The following is a 12,544-nucleotide window of genomic DNA, read 5'->3' on the forward strand; positions in this document are numbered from 1 at the left end:
AATCAAAAATAATTTATTCTTAAATTCATTTTATTTGCTTCTATATATAATAATATAAATATTCAATTTTTTAACTTCATATTTATTTGTATTAAAAAATTTATATTTAATTGACTCAAAATATAAATAATTTAAGTTTTGAGATAAAATAAATAAGAAGAAGAATTAGACAAAGTTGTATTAAATTTGATAAAAAGTTTCTAAATGAAAAATTGTAAAAATTATATGTCAAGCATTAAACCATTTAACTTAGATTTTCAAATTCAAGTGAAGAGATAAAAAGAGGTTACTACCGCACTCATGTCAAACAGTTACAACTTATATATATATATATATATGATGGCGGCATATGATATAGGGTAAGAATTAAAAAAAATGAAGACTAAAATAAAATATATTGAAATCTCAATATCACATACTAAACACTTGTTTTATTAGAATCTTGACTCGATATATTTTTTATATTTTTAATCTCTTTACACATAATCTTTTGCATATGCACATCAACAACCTTTTGTATTTTTAGTTAAAAAACTACAACTTTGTAAATAGTTCATTCATTGGTACAACTCACGAACTGGGTAAATAATTGTATAATCCACAACGCAATATAACTAAAGATTTCATGTCCTTCACAAAATAAAATAAAAAATTGTATATAAACATATAGATATATACTTTAATTGATGGAAATATATATAATAGTGTGTATTCCTTCACTTGTTTTTATTTAAATTTAAAATATCATGAAATACATTAAAAAATGAGTTTATTTACAGAAGAAAAAAAACTTTAATTAGTTGTAAAATTTAGTTTGAACATACCATTTAATTTTAAAAAAATTTAAATATTTTGTTTTCATGTTTGTTTTCAAATGGGAATTAAAAGTTAGTTAAAGGGATTTGTTTAGAAGTCTATTATTATAAATTTGTGTTATAACAAAAATATTATGTAAAAATAATAATGATTTAAAATATAACATTTCAATCATAATTAAATTTTTTAATAAGATAATTTAGGATATTTAAATAATTTATTAATATATTTAAATTTAGGATAACATACTTAAATATAAATTATCAAAAGAATGCACCCATTTATTTGAATGGTGGATCAAATAGCAACTTGCCTTTAGCTAGTCTAGATGGTGTTAGTTGCCATGACAAATTAGTGTAGGTGTTGGGTCAGAATTGACACCTACTTTTAATTGCATATATAAACCAGACAAATTTTTACTTTGTCTTGAGTCAATTGATCTTTGTTCTAAACAAATAAAGACTTTATTTTTTATAGCAGAAATGCATAATTTCTAGCTCTATTTTGCAGGATAACTTGATTAAAATCCTTGGTGAAAAACATTGACTCTTCCAATTCCTAGGTTTGCTATCTATGAAATGTTCATACACACTTTTTGACAAGAAACATGTAAAAGAAATCCTTGTGGAAGCTAGCTGGGAATGCACAACTAACTGCATCTTGCATGAATATTCTTGTGGTAACTAATCCATTTTCTGTATGTAGTACATATATTATGCATTTTCTATTGATTTATGTACTTATTATTAGAATCTGTATCAAAATGCTCAATAACACAACCAAGCTGATAGAGATGAACCATACTTAGTGGCTGGCTATGTACAGAAATAAGGTTCCTGAAATATTGTGAATTAAGGTTTCTTGTGGTTAAAGCTTTATTCTAAACATGTCCTTTAGGTAAGAATATATGATGGTGTAGTGCAGATTTTTGTTGAAATACATAGTGGTTATAAAATCCTATAGGCCTTTCAGCTTCAAGAATAACATGTTGAGTCAACCATTTAATGACTATCATAAATAACTTCAGTGAAAGATATTATTTATATATTGAGCCCAACAATTATTAATTAAATGATAATCCATTATATTCATATAATTTTCTTTGTAATATAGCGATGTGGGAATTCTTTCCTGCAAGTACTATTCTCCATCTTTTTTCATAACAAATTTTGATTGTTTTCTGGTTCTGCCTTCGAGTAAGTATGTTTCATCTGCAAATCATTTGGATCTGAAATCTATAAACCTTCATTTCATCTGTGCTTCATAGTGATAGATAATACAAGTAATTTAATGCACGACGTTCATTAAATGCAATTCTTATCCATTGACCTGTTACTATGGATCAAATCTATCTTCATTATGTTTGAATGAAGAATTCAACAATTAACTTTATTTTTCATTTCATTGTTGAATCTCGGGATGTGACCAAAAACATGAAACAATCTCAAACAAAATCATTCTTATAGTATATTACTTTCTATTTCTCGAGAGATTGGTTGGCTCATGAGGCAAAGGGCAATTCTCTAATCTGAAAACTCGATCCTTCTATCTCTGCCCGAAGCGCTGCCCGTTGTTTAAGGTGAAGGAGGGCCATTCGATTATGGATCCCCCTTCTCCAAGGAATCCCTTGCTGAAGCCCTATATAAAAGAACTTTGAAAGAAAGGAGGAGTTGAGAATGAGCATTGCCATTCCAGATAGGAACTCAATGTAAATTCTACTTACACAGAGAGGGAATCGAGAGAGTTGTTGCTGCTTCTAAGGATAGCATCCTGCCATCTTCTTCAATTTCATTTGCTTCATCAGCATTGAGCTTGTTGAGATGAGTACAAACAATGTAATGACCTAAATGGTTCTTATTCCTAGTTTAGCTGTTTAGTTTGTAATATATTTTCCTTTAAAGGCAATGAAATGAAATTTTGGTATAAATGATGTCTGTTTATATTCCTATTGGAGTCGATGATGAAATGACGTTTGATTCTAGGCATTTGAACCTGATGTTGTTGTTGTTAAGGGTTCTGATCTGGTGATACTGGTTCTGCAGATGCGATTGGGCTGAATGAGGAGGACTCCATTTTTAACACTAAGAATATCAAATATGATTGCTCATTACGGAAGATCGAGAAAATAATGAAGAGATCTACGAAAATATTGAAGAACCAAAGTTTGTTAACTTCACCAAGCCCGAACAGCACCGACGATCATTAGATTTGAATGAAAAACTCAGTAATTAACAACTTTTTCATTTGATTGTTGAATCTCAGGATGTGACCAAATACATGATCTCAAAAAATTCAATCATTCTCTAATCTAAATATAATTTTTAAGGTGAAGGAGGCCTAAACCCGAAATATCACCCACCCTATTAAGTGGAACACGTTATTCTTAACTTTAAAACTTACCCAATACACACATCCAATTCACAAGCCCAGGATACAGTCACATGCCATATGTTTAATTACAATCCATTATATACATACCATATTCTTTCTTCTCTAGCAATGTGGGAATAAACTTATTACATAAAAAAAAAGGCTGAATACAGCAATCTCCTCCTTCTTGCTGTTTCTGCTGCTGAAGAAGATGAAGATGGTGTGCTTTCCCTGCTTCTTCTGTCACTTCGTACCCAAAATATTATTATTAATGTTCGTATTCCCTAAGACTGAGGGAAAGCTTTTTGTGCAATCAATTACACGCCACTCTCACCAACTTGTCGTCTTTACCTAAGCCATACCATCCCACCCAAAGTCCCAAACAAACAACACAAAAAGACAACATATTGGGATTGAAGTCTAACAATCATTTATTATATCATTTCCTACAAATCAAAATATAACAATATTCCATTGCAATTTGTAAATTGCAGCTAATTCATGTAAGTAATCAAAGATATATATAAATGAGATCATATAAGATTCCTTCTTAACTTAACTTTTTAATTAATAACATATATTATAGAATCGTGTGAAAGCTGGAAAAGTGTGTTTTGTAAGAGAACCCACCTGATCAATCTCGTTGTACATCCTTCATCTCCAAAAGAAGAAGAAGAAGAAGCTTCAACATGACCCACATGGAGATTAATGTTCCGTTCTTCAGCACCCCCTTCAACCTTGCTGATCTCCGATTAAATTCCCAAACAATTAAACGAGGCGGTTGGTCCAATAGACCTAGAATTCATAGAACCAATTACTTTCGAAGTAGTAGTCATCCTGGAATCAAGAGTAGATTTAGATAATTTAGAAACCCTCCTCCTTCTCCCCTTTCTTAAATACCCAACCAACTAATTAACTAATATTTAAGTTAATGTCCTCTTTTATTTAATCAAAATAACTAACATCAACTAATAACATTTTAAAAATATTAAAAACAAATGATATTTTAGTCAATTAACCAAATTTTCCCAAGTAACAGCTTTTCCCCCAAATTGTTTTTACATCAAACAAGTCTGAACAAAAATGTATATGGCCTTCACATGAGGACATTTACTAACCTGGCCATGACAAAAAGTTACTTGACCATACAGGATCCCTCCCCAATAGCGCACAATCAGTATGATGAGTTACTGCTCTGGCCAATAGCGTTTTCCCAGTTTTCCCAGTAACAGGTGGTCCATACAGTAGAACCCCATGTTTGAAAAGTGAAGAAAATTTCATGAGCATGAAAATTTTCCAATTAACAAAGCAACTAACTTAGAAATGTATAAAGCCTTCAGCATTTGAAGCTGAGAATAATTAAAACTGGTAAAAAATAAGCATCCACAAAATGGTAAAAACTATAAATTATAATCAAACAATACTTCCAAATCAAGAGATCCAATCCAAATAAAAAAGATCAACTTCTGAAGAATCCTCAATACATTGTAGCTTTAAAAGAGAGAACGGATAAAAAAAAACCTTATGTCTAGTGGAATCCAGGATGAGATATCAATGTGAATATATATCAAACTCATCCTATCAAGTGGAAATAGAACTATATAATGAAGTTAATAGAAAGTCGAGACTTGCCTTCACAAGGACTTTACATTTCCCTATGACTTCGACAAATTCACCAACATATGATCGATCCAGGCTCCTGTAGAAGTTGCAGCTCTTCCTTCAGCATTCTCATTAGACAGTGCATAAAAAATTCCACCATAAATGGCTACCATAGGTCATAACAACTTCGAACAGCAAATCTAAAGTATCAAGTGAAAGTACAATACTAGACAATCAATAAGATAAACACATGGATTTACCTTTGGAATTCAAATCATTTCTATGAGCTTCGAGACGGTTGAGATTGTGAGTCTTCTGTCGAACCTGAAGCTGAAGATCGTGTATGTGTTGCTGGTAGTACTGTCTCAGTCCCTCTCCCTGTTTCGAAGTTCCCGTCTTCGCCGACCAAGCATCGCCGGAGGATGTCAGATCGGAAACGCGGTGATCGATTGCTGCAGTAGCCGTTGTTGAAATTCTGAAAATGGAGAAGATGATGAAACCCTAGAGCTTAGGGAAACATCGTTTGCTCGGTGTTTTAGTTTGTCCTCGACAAGTTATGCCTCATGAATAAAGTTTCCTCTTGCCCTCAACTTATTATCACTTGAGCGTTTTTACGCTTAACTTTTCTTCCACTTTATCTATATGATTTCTTATGCTTTATTTTTCGTTTCTTGCAAAGCTTACTAAGCAACTTGATCATGCATTTTAATTAAAATTATGGGCTTAATTCCAATTTTATTAGGTTTTAGTAAACCAAAAATAAGATTAAAAATTGAAATTCCAACCAACACAATGCAATTTTACAATTCTTAATTTCAAATTTTTTTAAAGAATAATTTTGATTTCTAGAAGTGTGCTTTATTTTTATACATAATTTTCTAATTTAATAAGTTAACTCAAATATGTAACCATTAAAAATCAATTAAAAATTTTACCGTCAACTGAAATTTAAATTTTTTTGAAAAATTTATGTCAAATATTTAAATTGTTTTTCCTTAAAAGAATAGATTTTAGTTTACAACCTCAAACACTGCTTTATTAATTTCTTTCTTCTTTTTACTATTCATAACTTCCCGTTTAACAAAATCAAACACTTAAAAATAAAAATTGAATTAGAGAATTGGCAACATACTTTTAGTTAAAGTTACAAATCTTTGTAGAGTTATTCTTTAATTTTTATCACTATTTTATAATCTTTAAAATTATTTTTTATTATTATTATTTTGAATAATAATTAAGTTAGTTTAAAGTGTAAATCGAATTAGTTCGGTTATTTGAATAAAATATATATATCCGATCACAATTAATCAAAACATTATATAGCTCTATATCCGATCGATAGAACGTTATTCGGCTCGATAAGTATAATGATTTGACGGTTGAGATCGGTTTAAATGTGGAACTTAATTGACAAGATGATTTGAGACTTGACAATGTTAATGTTACGATGTTTTTAGAGTTTTTTTTTTTTTTGTAAGATTGAATTGTAATTATGTCTTATATAAGTTAGTAAAAAAATGGTTATTTATATAAATTTGTATAATTAATAAAATGTTAAGATCATGGAACATAGTTGTATAATTTATTGTCAAACTTTGATATAAGATCATTTGATTATTTAATGTATATGGTTTACGTTGTTATATATATATATATATATATATATATATGATTTCACCAAATCATTTAGTTGTCTAATATATATGGTTTCACCAACATGAAAGATTTGTTCAAACTCAAGTTCTCACTTTGCCTTGAACCTACCACGGTCCACTATTCAGATTCATTTATTCAAGATGCAGTTGTTTCAAAACCAATTTTTGCCCCTTTGACAAATTATCTAGTTCTAAAGTTTTCGAACTCTTTAAATAACTCAATTATCCTTGTATTTTTTAACACATTCCTTCATGTCTTTTCCTTTTATAGTTGTTGTGCATAAAAAAATAATATTAGTTCACAGACAAAGACACCATTGAGAATGTTGTGTAACATTATTTCCTTCATCCATGACCAATTATACATTTTCACTAATGTATATTTTTAATTGCATATCTACATGTAAAAATGTAACATTCTTTCTTTCATCCATGACCAATTAAACATCATCTAACAATATAATAAAGAAATATTTATTAAACCAGAATTAACACTCCCTATCCGAACCCATTAACCAACCATATTATTTCCCCACTTGGGGTAAAAACCTATATTACTAAGCCCAACAATTATATGTTCAATAATAATCAATTATATACATAACATTTTCTTCCTAATCTAGTAATGTGAGAATAATGTTCTATATCCTTATCCCCTTGTTCTAAGTAATATTGCAGCTGCTCTTCAAACAATTTCCACAACTCTTGACGGCCCTTTTAAACCCGTTACGATCCCGCTAGACGATAGTTTCCTTGTCGTTGATTTGCCCAATACTGATCCCCGGGTTCAGAGGAATGTTAATGTATTCTAGCCTGAACAAATAACTGTCGCTTTGGGGGCCATAGGCCTATTCCGAAATTCTTACCCTCCCAGATGACCTCAACTTTGATACCTATATTGGGGTTGTAGCTGGATTTGACGACCTTTTTCTCTCTGATGGACTGTGATGCCACAAAAGTCTATTAACAAGGCTCCTAATCAGGAGGTTATGTCGATTATATCCATGCTTTGCGGTGATGTTAAGAATGTTGTTGTTTTTATTGTGAGTGGACAATTCGGGATAGTTTGGACAAATGGTTTTTTCTTTGCAAGAAGATTGGAATTGCTGCTGAGCATTAATAATGATAATTATTCGTTATGCTTTAATTTGGTAAATTTTAAATATTTTTATGACAGTTGAAATAAAAACAAAAACCCAAATAGTCACCCATTAGGGGTATTCGTTTAAACCAATTTTCCGAAATCCATTATTTCCCAACTTAACCTATAAGCCTAAGCTACTTATCCCAACTAATATAAACATATAACTAATCAGATATATACAGAACAATATCATCCTAACATAGCGATGTGGGATAAAACTTAGTGTTACATAAAAAAAAAGGGAGGCTGAACTAAACTAAGTCAAAATTAAGGCAGAACTGAAAGAAATTCGTTGGGCAGTTGCTTTTGATTCTGATGCTTCAATGGTTGCTTTTGATTCTGGTGCTTCTTTCTGTGTCAATTTTGAAGTTGCAAGGATCATTCAACAAAGATGAAACAATGAACAGAAGATGTTCAAAGCAAAAAAATAGCATTCAACTAAAAAGGGAAATGTAATGTAAAGGAAGGGAAGCATTTGTGAACAGAAGATGATGCATAGCTATCCAAATATTCATAATGAACTTCAAATCCTTCAACTTGCCTCAGTGGAGGAAAAAACAAAACAGGCTGTGAAAGTATGCGAAATAGCAGACCTGCTGCTGCATCTGCAGCAATACATATTCTCATGGACATTGCCGTCCCAATTGCACGCAAGAAATGTAAATGCATCTAGTTCCTTGGAAGCTAAAGATAAAAACAGAAGAATGTGAAGCTTCACTCTATTTCTTAGAGAACTTTCTTGCTACTGCATGACATCTAAACATACCTATGATGATCCAACTTACTCACATACCAGATGCATAATCTTCTGCAGTTCTTAGGAGTTCCATCAGTTGTACAGCAGCGTCAAGTGCATCTAGATCCCACGATGGCGGTACTTGAATGACTACAATTACAGAGAGAATACTATGAATCGATGAAATCATAGATTAATAAATTAAGTACAGATCCTCACCTAGCTAGCAAGAGAAATTTGAAGTGTGGAAGACATCAGTTGAAAGGAATAGAATTAAGATCACACAATCACAAAGCTATCATCCTCATGTGTAAAAATGATGCTAAGAGTAAGTTTCAAGTCCCAATATATCTATAGTTTCATAAGACAACATCAAAACACTAAGAAATACTTAGAATGATTCAAAAGAATGCGTATAATAATGAAAGTTTAACATTACTTTATAGTTTAACAAATTATTATCTATAAATACATTATATTGTATTACCAGCTTCAATGCAACACCTTCGCATTTCTTATCCGAGTTGAATGGAAATGCGTGGAGGATGGAAGTAGCTTTTCTAATTCCTTCAAAGTCCAACCTAATCTACAATTGTGAAACTACAGTAAGGTTCTCTATAAACTGAAATAACAAATCATATATAAATTATCAATCATACGTTGACACCCCACTAGAGAATGACTTTTTCGGTAGGGGATCAAGAAATTTCTACATTCACGACTAAATATTAGAATAATGATTAGATATAATTGAGTAAGTTTATATTTATTCACATTAAAATAATAAATATATTTATAAATATGATTAGATTATTTTTTAACCCCAATAAGTGAATAAAAGTAAAATCTAAAAAATGAAAATACAAAATTTGTTTAACCTACAGATAAGTTTTAACCATTAAAAGAATTAGATACTAAATCGTAACCAAATAAATGAATGGGGAAATTGGACTTTTTGACCCGCTCATAAAACAAATGCGCTGATGATACTTTTTTTGGACGAAAATACCCCGTTGCGAGATGCAATCGGATGTCGTGTGAAAAAATATATTTTTTTTTGAAAAAAAAATAAAATTCGTCTCACGATGAAGGGCTAAAATACTGAAGTTATAATAACCCTAATGAACCTAACCAGTAACAGAAAAATTGACCAAACAAAGCTATAGCTTTGACAAATTATTGATTCTGATTCTTATACTGTATTCTGTGCAATACCTTGGACAAAAATACGCTACTAGTTGTATTCTGTGCAATACCTTCAACAAGCAAAGAGGTGAGGGTGGGAGGTAAAAGTGACTTGTTATCCGGAGGGTCCATTTTCTTAAGTGAAATGAAGGACTCAACCACAGTCATCTGTAATACGCTACTAGTTAATACGCTACTAGTTAAATCACTGATCAACCCTCATTATTTTAAAATTCTACATGCTGAAGTTGCCCAAGGTAAGGGAGATAAACTTTAACAAACCTGATTCAAAGTTAAGGTTCCTATTTTATCACTACAAATTGTAGTAGCAGAACCCATGGTTTCGCAAGCAGACAACCTCCGGACCTGCAATTCAACATTTTAAGGGCGATAGAATGCACAAACTTCTCTAACTAAGAGACAATTTTTATTTTAAAAAAACTAAGAGACAATATACGATAAAGGAATTAAGAAATATTTTTAAAAGGATAAATAGTGCAAACCAAAGCCTTGTCTAGTTAACTGCATTGTCTAGTTAATTTTGTTAACAACATTATGTTTTATTTATGCAATTTCATGTTTATGAACTCTGTTAAATGCATTATGTAATGAACTGTAATGAACTGCAATGTCATGCTACATGATCTGCAATGTCATGTTTCACGAATTGCAATGTAATGTTACTTGAACTATTTTGTCATGTTAGGTGAACAACAATGCCATGTTATCTTAAATGCACTGTCCTGTTATTTTCTTAATTGCATTGTCATGTTTTATGAACTGCAATGTCTTGTTAGGTGAATAACAATATCATTTAACTGAACTGTCCTGTTATTTTTCTTAACTGCAATGTCATAACATATAATGTCACGTTTCTACAATGTCATAACATATTAACTGCATTGTCGTGTCTTTGTTTCAGTTGTGCTACCTGGACAGGGTATTAGATTATAGTACAAGAAGTAAATTCAAGAGACAGTTCTCTATCTTGTCATGTTGGGATGACAAGATGGTATCTGAAAGAGTACAAAAAGAAGAGGAACATGGGGGATTCGGCCAAGGGAGGGTTGTTGATAGGATTCAGTTACCTACAGTGGAGAATGTGCATGATGTGGAGAATGAAGCTGATTCGGAGAATGTGGAGAATTCAAGTGTTGATGCTTGGAAGAATGTGCATGATACAATTGAGAACTTAACTATAATGTCATGTTATTTTTATAAGTTGCATTGTCATGTTGTTTATAAACTGTGAACTGTTTTTTATTGGTTAATACTGTAAACTGTAATGTCATGTTACTTGAACTGCAATGTCATGTTACTTGAACTACAATATCATGTTACTTGAACTGCAATGTCATGTTACAAATTCGAACAGTGCTTAATCAAAATATTTATACAATTACTATTTACGTTGAATGTTGTCCCCATATGTATCGGCAACATGGGAAAGTTGACATGACAAAAGTGATGTGAATGAAAGTTGAGTCGAGACTGGATCATTTCATTGTTCTTGAGTCGATACTTGATCATTCAATTGTTCTTGAGTAGAGACATGATCCTACATTGAAAATGCAGAAACAATGAAATGAACAATAAAAATGAAAAAAAATCCAGAAAATGCAATAAAAATGCAGAAAATGCAGAAAATCCTAAGAACAATACAAATTCAAAAAATGCAGAAATTATTCTAATGCAATGTCACGTTGTTTCAACTGAAATGTCATGTTAAATGAATAATGAAAATGCAGAAAATGCAATAACAATGCAGAAAATGCAGAAAATCTTAAGAACAATAAAAATCCAGAAAATGCAGAAACTATTCTAATGAATAATGTAAATACACCATTTTTAGCACATGCAATGGAGAACCACTTTTGCTTTCCATCTTGCCCATTTCTTGCTCCTAACTTACAAATGCCAAAACCCTTTGATTGTGCGTAAGCATTATAATACTCACGAAGTTCATTTTCAGAATTAAAAGTCATGCCAACAATGGGGATTTGAACATTGGGAGGGGATGATGATGGTTCACCCATGAAGCCGAAGAATAAGAAAGAAATTTCAGTATTAAAAACATGACATGACATTGCAGTGTTAAAAACATAACATTGCGGTTGAAAGAACATGACATTGCATTTGAAAGAACATGACATTACAGTTGAAAGTGTAATGTAATGTAGCTGTCTGTATCATTTCTCAATGAAAAAATATTAAAAATGAAAATTGTCAATTTTAATGTTGTATTAAGCTTGAATGTCATGTTTTGAAATAATAAACATGACATTCAATTTTTTTAAAATGAACTGCAGTTTAATAGACATTTTATTTTAGTGCAAAACATGACATGACATTGTAGTGTTAAAAACATAACATTATAGTTGAAAGAACATGACATTGTAGTTAAAAGAACATGACATTTCAGTTATATATAGTTTATGAACAAAACTAAATACAGTTCATTTCTCTTATTAAAAATAGAGAAAATAACGACATTACAATATTTTCTTGAACAATTAATAATGATACTTGGACAAACCTCTCTACATTCAGGGGTTACAAACTGGAAGCGGGAGATGCCCATTATTACTAAGAAAGTCATCCTTCATCATGAACTTACAATATTATTACACAACAATGACCCAAACAATCCTAAATACCATACTACAACTTATATAAGATTTTACAAACAAGTTTTGGAGTTAATGGAGTTTATTTGAAATTATTATCATTTTTTCCTATTTTTTAATGATTTTAATCGAAAAAAAATAAAAAAAAATATATAAACTTCGAATTTTTTTATGAAATTTTTTATATAACCATTATTAATCATAATATGAATTAACAAAAAAGAATTGGATTAAAAAGAATTTTCCTTCATTTATTTTCAAGCATTATGCATGCACAGACACCCCCAATGTCTACTGCTGCTGAAAGAAAAACAGCAAAATAAGCATATATAAGGGGGGTAGGGTGCTCTCCTCCCTCGGTCGGGTGAAGTGTCGATTTTTTTAAAATCGCTTAGTATCCCGGCCTGTG

The 12,544-nt window shown here is 30.9% G+C and overlaps 1 long non-coding RNA gene across 2 annotated transcripts; it reads right to left on the minus strand.

Annotated features, from left to right (window-relative positions):
- Positions 1 to 3,168: 3,168 nt before the first annotated feature.
- Positions 3,169 to 5,325, minus strand: LOC124917759. 2 transcript variants are annotated; one of them, XR_007097224.1, is made up of 4 exons: positions 5,049 to 5,325; positions 4,305 to 4,885; positions 3,817 to 4,023; positions 3,169 to 3,537 (listed from the first exon to the last, which is right to left on the minus strand). It is a non-coding gene; the product is annotated as an uncharacterized LOC124917759 (long non-coding RNA). The 2 variants fall into 2 exon arrangements; XR_007097223.1 differs by having other exon boundaries at positions 3,171 to 3,432.
- Positions 5,326 to 12,544: the final 7,219 nt, after the last annotated feature.

Source organism: Impatiens glandulifera, unplaced genomic scaffold, assembly GCF_907164915.1.
Source record: "Impatiens glandulifera unplaced genomic scaffold, dImpGla2.1, whole genome shotgun sequence".
In the NCBI taxonomy this organism is placed as follows: domain Eukaryota; kingdom Viridiplantae; phylum Streptophyta; class Magnoliopsida; order Ericales; family Balsaminaceae; genus Impatiens; species Impatiens glandulifera.